This window comes from Colobus angolensis, unplaced genomic scaffold (genome assembly GCF_000951035.1).
Source record: "Colobus angolensis palliatus isolate OR3802 unplaced genomic scaffold, Cang.pa_1.0 Scaffold7, whole genome shotgun sequence".
NCBI classification, from domain to species: Eukaryota; Metazoa; Chordata; class Mammalia; order Primates; family Cercopithecidae; genus Colobus; species Colobus angolensis.
The window spans coordinates 811156-819934 of record NW_012120709.1 but is presented as its reverse complement, the minus strand read 5'-3'; the positions used below and the strand labels follow the sequence as shown (position 1 = coordinate 819934).

The window sequence follows — 8779 nt, the reverse complement described above, 5'->3', positions numbered from 1 at the left end:
TAATGAGTTCAACACAGTTGCAGGATTTAATATTAACATAAAAATTAATTGCATTTATCTATATTAAGTATGTATATGTGGAAACTGAAGTATAACAATGCAATATCATTTTCAATTGCTCCAAAGAAAGTTAAGTACTTAGTATAAATTTAACAAAATACCTACAGAATCTGTATATTGAAAATTATAAAATGTTTCCTAAAAGAAAAAAAAACAACAAAGAAGACCCACACAAGTGCAGAAATTTTCCATGTTAAAGGATTGGAAGACTCAACATAGTAAAAATGTCACTTCTCCCCAAATTAAACTACATGTCTAAGAGGATTCCTATCAAAATCCTAGCAAGGTTCTGTAGATAGAGACAAACTCATTCTAAAGTTTATGTGGAAAGTGAAAGTCCCAAGGATCTCTAAAACTTTTGACAAATAACCCTGAAGTGGGAGGAATAACTCTATTTAGTGTATTGCTTATTATAAAGCTACCATGCAACTTACTATATAACAGTAGTCAAATACTCAAGAGAGTGTGGTATTGTCAGAGAGATAGGCACATCAATGGAAGAGAATGGAGAACCCAGAGATAATGTCACACAAATATGCCCAGTTGATTTCTTGACAAAGCTGAAAAACCAATCCAAAGAAAGAAGGGGAGCCTTTTAAACAATTGGTGCTTGAGAAATGGGACATACAGAGACAAAAAAAAAAAAAATTAAATTTAACTTAAACTTGACATATTACATATAAATTAATTCAAAATAGATTAAATACCTAAACATGAAGTATAAAACCATAAATCTTTTAGGAAAAAATATAAAATATTTGTGAACTGGGGCTAGGTAAAAAGTTCTTTCACTTTGAGCTAAAAGCACAATACATTAAAGGAAAAATTGATAAATTGGACTTTATGAAAATTAAATACTCTTGCTCTGTGAAAGACCCTTTCAAGAGGATAGAAAAAAAAATTACAGGGTGGGAGAGAATATTTGCTAAACATACATCTAATAAAGGACTTATATCTAGAATATATAGAGAACTCACAACACTCAACAGCGAAAAACAACAACAAAACAATCCAATTAGATAACAGTGGGGTTATTTGTGTTTTGGCTTGTTTAAGTTCCTTAGAGATTCTGGATATTAGACCTTTGTCAGATGCATAATTTGAAAATATTTTCTCCCAATCTATAGGTTGTCTGTCTACTATGTTGCTAGTTTCTTTTGTTGTGCAGAAGCTCTTTAGTTTAATTAGGTCCAATTTGTCAATTTTTCTTTTTGTTACAATTGCTTTTGGGGACTTAGCTAAAAATTCTTTGTCAAGGCCAATTTTCTAGGTTTTCTTCTAGGACTTTTATAGTTTGAGGTCTTATATTTAAATCTTTAGTTCATCTTGAGTGAATTTTTGTATATGGTAAAAGGCAGGGGTCCAGTTTCACTCTTCTACATATAGCTAGCCAGCTATCCCATTTAATGAGTCAAAAGGCATAAACAGACATTTGACTGAAGATGAAATACAGATGACAACATGAAAAGATGGTCAGCATCATTGCCCATTAGGCAAACACAAATTAAAACCACAATTAGGTATCACTATCCATCTATCAGAATGACTAAAATAAAAAATAGTGATAACACCAAATTCTGGCAAAGATGCAGAAACTCTATTATTCATATATTGCTGGTGGTAACATAAAATATTATGGCCATTCTGTATAAATATTAATAGTCTGACAGTTTCTTTTAAAACTAAAAACTTAACATAAAACCCAGATATCATATTTTCAGGCATTTATCCTAAATAAATGAAAATGTATGTTCATGTAAAAACTTGTACATGAATGTTCATAGCATCCTTATTTGTAACAGCCAAATACTAGAAACTACCCAAATGTCCTCCGATGGATAAATGAGTGAATGCTTAAGCAAACTGTAGTAAATCCATATTATGCAATTCAACATAGTAACAAAAAGAAAACAACTATTGATACACATAACAACTTGGATAGATCTCAAGGTTATTATGCTGAATGGAAGAAGCCATTATCATAAGGTTACATCATGCATGATTATATAACATCCTCGAAACAAAATTATATAAATGGACAACAGATTAATAGTCTCAAAGGGTTAGGGATGGGACCATGGCTTTAAAAGGGAAGTATAAAGAAACCTTGCAGTGATGATATAGTTAGTGATATTTTGATTGTGGCAATAGTTACATGAAGCTAATGTGATAAAAACTGTATACAATAACACACACACACACACACATGCACACACGCACAATGTATACATGGATAGCTGATAAAATCTGATAAGGTCTGTGGATTGTACCAATGTCAATTATCTGGTTTTGATATTGTACTATAGTTATGTAAATGTTAACAGTGGGGAAGACTGGGTGAAGGGGGCACTCATAGACTCATGAATCTATAAATAATGCTTAATGTTTTTTAAAACTATACAAGCCAGCTATTCTTTAATAGCCAGAGTGTTTGCATGATTCTTTGTTTACAAAATACACAACTAGATCAACCATAAATTTAATGAGACCAATCTGTCAAGCATCAATTCATATATTAAAATTACACAAGGCCGGGTGCGGTGGCTCATGCCTGTAATCCCAGCACTTTGGGAGGCCAAAGTGGGCGGATCACGAGGTCAGGAGATTGAGACCATCCTGGCTAATGCGGCGAAACCCCATCTCTACTAAAAGTACAAAAAATTAGCTGGGCGCGGTGGCGGGCACCTCTAGTCCCAGCTACTCGAGAGGCTGAGGCAGGAGAATGGTGTGAACCCGGGAGGTGGAGCTTGCAGTGAGCCGAGATAGCGCCACTGCAGTCTGGCCTAGGCAACAGAGAGAGACTCCATCTCAAAAAATTAAAAAAAAATTACACAGATTAAAATTTTGTATTCGCAAAGTATGAATAAAGCAAGAGAATATTCAGATTTTGCTCTCAAGAGTGATTTTATCCTTCACCCTGACCTACCAAAGTGGTGGCATCTATCTGTATACTGGTAAACCTAAAATTTTTGGAGTACCTGGGGCTTTGGATCCCTTAGAAGTCATCTAACTTCAGTTTCTCCTTAAATACAGCTTAAAAAATGGAATAAATAGTTGTAATATATTGAGCACTAAACTGTTCAACTACCTGCTACACACCGGAAGGTAAGAAGAGGTCTCACAAGAAATGAGAAAACATGGTCCCAGTTCATATTGTTTTAGATACAGAGGATGGGATGCACAGGTGTGTTTTTAAGCCTTTGGAAATGCATTTAGGGGCAAAAAGGGGAAAAAAATGACAGTAGAAGAGATATGCAGAATGTAGATACTCAGTGTGATATCAGTACTTATTGAACGCTTATCTCGGGCACCTGTAGTGTGACTGACCGACTGACGCTCTGGGTTTGCCAGGGAGCCTGTGGCTTTGGGACTTGCAACAACAGTATCATTAGTACTGCTCCAGTGCTGTCACTACTGCCACTGTTAGTTGTTCATTTACATAACACAGATGTATTAGGCACTGTGCTGAGCACTCCACAAATACCATCTACAAATAGAATCGTCAAGCGAACTTGGTGAGATGGCATTACTATCCAGATTTTAAAGAGGAAGAAACTGAGAAGACATGTCTAGATACTTTCCCCAGGTCAGCAACTAGAAAATGTCAGAGTCCTGATAGGAACCCGGGTCATCTGACTTCAAAATTCATACTTTTAACCAATAGTCTATGTGTCTTCACCAAAGCCTGTTTAAAATCCTCCTCTTTGCTACTCTTTTTTCATGGCTTCAGGTGCTTTCCACCAGGCCTCAGGTGGCACCTCTGGGCAGTTCCCTGACTTCATATTGTCTCTGCTCTACCTCCTTCTCCTAACAAATTCCATGTGGAGGATGGGGCACAGTCAATATAGCAGGCAAGGCAGATCTTCAGCAGAGCCTTGTATGAGGAGAGTTGAGTGGGTAGGTATGGAGGCAGATGATGAGAGAAGAGTGTATGTGTGAGTGTGAGAGATGTTTTTTCCCTGATTTTATTATAATGGTAAAACGAGTTAGTAAATGAGTCTCTTTCTCCAGTCTTTTTAACCAAAACATTTGTGTCAGTGGTATAAGGCCAGGAAATATGCAAGGACAAAGAACTACCTGGTTAGATTCTTCTATTCTTGACACTACCTCAGGGGCTTGATCTCAGCTGGCTTCAGAGCAATCAAGGTTACCACCTTGTTCCCATTATCTAATGCTGCATAAAAACCACCGCCAAACTTAATTAATACAAATGGTTATTATCTCTCAGTGTTCTGTGGGCTGAGTGGGCTGAGCTGAGTGGTTCTCATTCAGGGTCTCTCATATAGTTGCAGTCAGATAGTTGCGGGGTCTGGAGTCATTTAAAAGTTTCTTTCCTTACGTGTCTGAAGCCTAAGTTTGAATGGCTGGAAAATCTGAGGACTGGTTGGGATTCAATCCTTGTAGCCTCTCCGTGTGGCCAGCTTGGACTTTCTCACAGTATGCTGGTCTCAGAGTAATTGACAGTCATGGGCTTGGGCCAGCTTGTATTGGCTTATAAGAGCTGATTCTGCATATCTCCTCCCAAACCTGTGTTCAGTGCTATCATTTTGGAAGCCATAGTGGGAGTATTCACACCATGAAAACTGGCAAACACTGCAAATCAGGAACTTTTTTTTTTTTTTCTCCAGAGAGCCAGTTTACTAGCACATGACCCTACATGGTAGTTGGCTTTTCCCAGAGTGACTGAGACAAGAAACCCAGGAGGAAGATGTAAACCTTCATAGAACCTAGCTGTGGGTGTCCCAGAATGTTGCCGCCTTCTCATTCTATTGGTCAACCAAGTCCCTAAGGCTAGCCTTTATTTAAGAGGTGGAGAATTAGCATTAATCTCTTGTGGGAAGGGTAGCAAAGAATCCGTATAGTCTAGGAGCTGGCACAGAGTAGGCACTCAATAAATGCTTGATTAATGAATGAGTGTGTAGTCATTTTAAACACTAATCTGCACGTCCTTAAGCCACTCTAAATGCGCAAGTCCTTTTTGAAAGTTTTACATCAACCAACGATTTTTAAATCTCTGAGTAGCTGAACTCTAAAACTGCTTGATATAGATCTATTTACACTGTGTCCGCAGATATTTGCAGACCTGTTTACTCAGGCCTTTCCTGGTTATGTAATTGGTATTACTACACACATTAAAATCACAGATTGCTTGTTTTATAGACGTTTATAGATGTGCTGTTTAGGTTGACTTTATTTCCCTAAGTAAACTGCAAGTTTCTTAAGAGAGTTCTCATGTATTTCTTTGCCACTCCTCCTTCCTACCATGCAAACTACCGATAGTTTTAAACACATACACATGAATACTAACAAGATAGGTGGTAGTTAGAGATTATAACACTTAAAAGTGAAGGAAAAAAGGAAAGGTACTAAAATTTCTTAATTGCTATGTTTTAGAGCCTTCCATAAATGTTCTCATTTAACTCTTCTATTTACCTGATGAAGCAGGTATTATTTCCATTTCACAGTTGAGGGAAATGAGCCTCATGAAGGTTTAGACATTTGGTCCAAGCCATACTGGGAGGTGGAGAAGCTGGGATTCAAATGAAGACCCACATGGTTCTAAGGTCTGAGGCTTACGCATTCTTCAGGCTGCCTTCCCACTGCTTTCTACATTCCCCATCCTCTCGCACTCTAGCCTGTCTCCTTCAAGCACCTACAAGAGTCATAAAATGCTAATGCTTCTGAACTCCAAATAGAGTAATAAGCATTTCAAGTTCTACTCTGGTAAAAGTGTCCTTAGAAAGCTTGGTAAAACAAGAAGCTTGAATGTCTTATACTAGGAGTGAAGTGAGCCTGGTAGCAGGGGGACCAGCTGAGGGCATACTGCAGTAACTCAGACAAAGTGTGTTGATGGGTTAGACCAAGGTCGTAGTGGTAGGGTGGAGAGATGTAAACAATTTGGAGAGATACTAAGAAGACTGACTCAACAGACTGGTGATTGGATTGTGCAGGTGATGATCAATTATTTTAGAACCATCATTCTGGCTGCTGCTGGGAGGTAAGACTGGAAAGAAGAAGCCCAGATGTGAGGCTTCTGTATTCCTAGAAGAAAGTGATAAGGGCTTTAAACTAGGGTAATATCTGCAGAGGTGGGGAGAAGTGGATGGATTTGAGAGATAATATGGAGTTTGAATCTGCTGAATGTGTTCCCAAATCGGATGTGAAAATGTGAGGAAGTTTGGAGGGGTGTTTAGGGTGAAATCCAGAACTCTACCACCAGGAACTTTTTACTGACCTAGGGGACACAGAACGGGGAGCAGATTTCAGGTGAGGATGAATTCTGGATATGGTCTAATCTGAGGTGAATGTATAACTAGGCACTGGCAGCCAGTGTGCAATTGCATTTAAAACAAGGCAAATATCTCTTATCTAAATGAGAGTCTTTGCTCCCTGTATGGGTTATAGATGATTGTGCCAAATACTATATGTGGCAGGCTTCTGTGCCAAGAAATAAAGGGCTCTGCAATTTTCGACGTTTTCATTTGACAGTGGTTCAACTCTCTTTCCAAAAGCCATTTATCATCTTGCAGGCACCTCTGTCATAAACAAGATGTCTTTATTGAGCCTTCCAAAGCTAATAAGAGCTATATGATTCAATCAGTGACAGAGACTCACATAACTCATAGAAAGTGTTGCAGGGAGATTTTAGTGGTCTCTTGGAGCACAAGGTCTGCCTTCACACACACACACACACACACACACACACACACACACACACAGATCTCATGTGCATTTTCTTGGAAGAACTCATAGGGTCAGGCACTAAGATGTGTTTGTACACTTCTGCCCGACATGCAGCAGCACAACCATTGTTTGAACAAGGTACCTGCATGTCAGAACAGGGATCCTGGGCCCCTTTGTTTCCTGCTACACTCCTGTGAAAGACGGGAAGCATTCACACCAGCTAAACAGCAAATCAAGGCTCTCCAGAGAGCTGCTTTTCCACACATCTTTTATAAGGATCAGCCCTCTAAGGGTCTACCCAGTCAGCAGGAAGGCAAAGGGAGTATGGATGGCTCTAGCCCAAAAGAGTCCACTTATAGCTGCTTCACTAACATGCTCATTATACAACTCTTAGAATAGTCACCTAACACCAAGCCCCAATTAGATCCCCATGCCCCCTGTGGGAGCCCACCACTGCAGCTCAAAGCGACTTCGCCTAGCCATGGTCTGCCACCCCACCAGTTGGGGACCAGCTGCCATGGAAACAGCCACTCTCCCCACCCAATGGAGTATTTCTTGATCTAACTCCAACTCTGCCCATAGATGCCTTCCAAAGTGCCCCCCTCATGTCAAGGTTCCCTAGAGTGAAATCCACTAAATAAGAATTTTCTTACCTGTGAGAAGTCCTGGTGACCGGCAGTGGAAAAAATACAAAGTTCTAACAGAAGTGACAGGGACTCACAGAGCAAATGTGTTCGTTTAAAAGAAGAAAGGTGACTTCATCCCTGGTGCCGTGGAGTTTAAAAAGAGCAACGAGTGCTGCCTGGCTGAGCCAACTCCGCTTCATCAGTGATGACTCCATCCAAATTATGCAGCCATTGCCCAGACATGCTCAGCCTTCAGAAGGTAAATCGCTGGAATCTGACTAACCCTGTTGTTTTCAAAGAGCTTCAGAAAATCCTAAGGCACCAATTGCCTTAACTGGCACCAGGGAAAGAAAAATTATGCACTTATTTCCTTGAGTCATGTCATTATCTCCCCCAGCTCCAACTCTGAAAAACAGCACTCTAGGGAAGGAAAACAGATATTTAGACTTTCTGAGAGGTGAAAATTATTGGGGAAGTGGAGGCAGGGAGGAAGAAGAAGCGAAGATATTTCAGCCAGAAGGAGGGGTCATAAGAAGCTGGAAATGAGCACCTTGCTAAGAAATTTTCAGAGCTATGAATTTGTAAGCAAAGGCGACAAACAGGTGACTGGACTTTGCAAAGGGAAAAATATTCAGTTAAGAAAAGAGGTTAGTTGCTATAGGAAAAAGTGTGACAGCCTTTCTCAAAAATGCAGCCAATTTTTATTTTCTTTTTGTTGTGTATAATGCCACTCATTCAATATGGGGTCATTTGTAATATTAATATATCAGTTCAAAACATGCCTGCATTCTAAACAGAAGGATTTAGGGAAAGAGAGAGGATTTTTTTTTTTCTGTATGTTAAAGGTGAGGCTGGAGGAATTGGATTTGAACATGGGATTCAAGGTCATTTCAAGCTACCCAGTGGGCCAATCACCTACTCTTGATGCCAAGTCCTTGGTCTAAACTTTGGACGAGAGTTCTGGCTGGGGTGCTAGGGAAAGGAATGGTAATGAGTGTGATCTCTGTTGGAAGTGGGGCAGAGGGTTGAGCTCAGTGGCCAGCTGCCCTTTCTCCCAGGCTTCTATTTCAGGGAGTATAAGGGGACTCTGGGTCATTAGGCTTGTATCTAATTTCTTGCTGAGCTATTTTGAGGCTTTGAGATTTTCTTGTGTCAAGTTTCACTCCAGAGAGGTTAAAACAAGACAAAAATGCCCTTTCTATTTAGATAGAGGTATTCAGATCCAACATCAGAGATTTTTGAAATCACAGATTTAAGATACGTCAAAATGACTTACAAAAGGAACTTGCAAATCTTTTGTTTGGGGTGTGAGTAATGATAGGAGTAGAAGAGAGCAGCATTTCATCAGTGGTAAGAACAATGAAGGCAGGAGTCATTTTTATCTGGTTCATCATAATGTGCTTGAAACC

The 8779-nt window shown here is 39.5% G+C and overlaps 1 protein-coding gene across 1 annotated transcript in view; it reads right to left on the bottom strand.

Moving 5' to 3' along the window:
- Positions 1-7562, bottom strand: part of AMOTL1 (angiomotin like 1) — a 171581-nt gene extending 164019 nt beyond the window's left edge. Inside the window, exon 1 of the mRNA XM_011926574.1 lies at positions 7398-7562. The gene's annotated coding sequence lies outside the window, so the exon portion shown is untranslated. The remainder of the gene's footprint in view (positions 1-7397) is intronic.
- Between the last annotated feature and the right edge of the window lie 1217 nt (positions 7563-8779).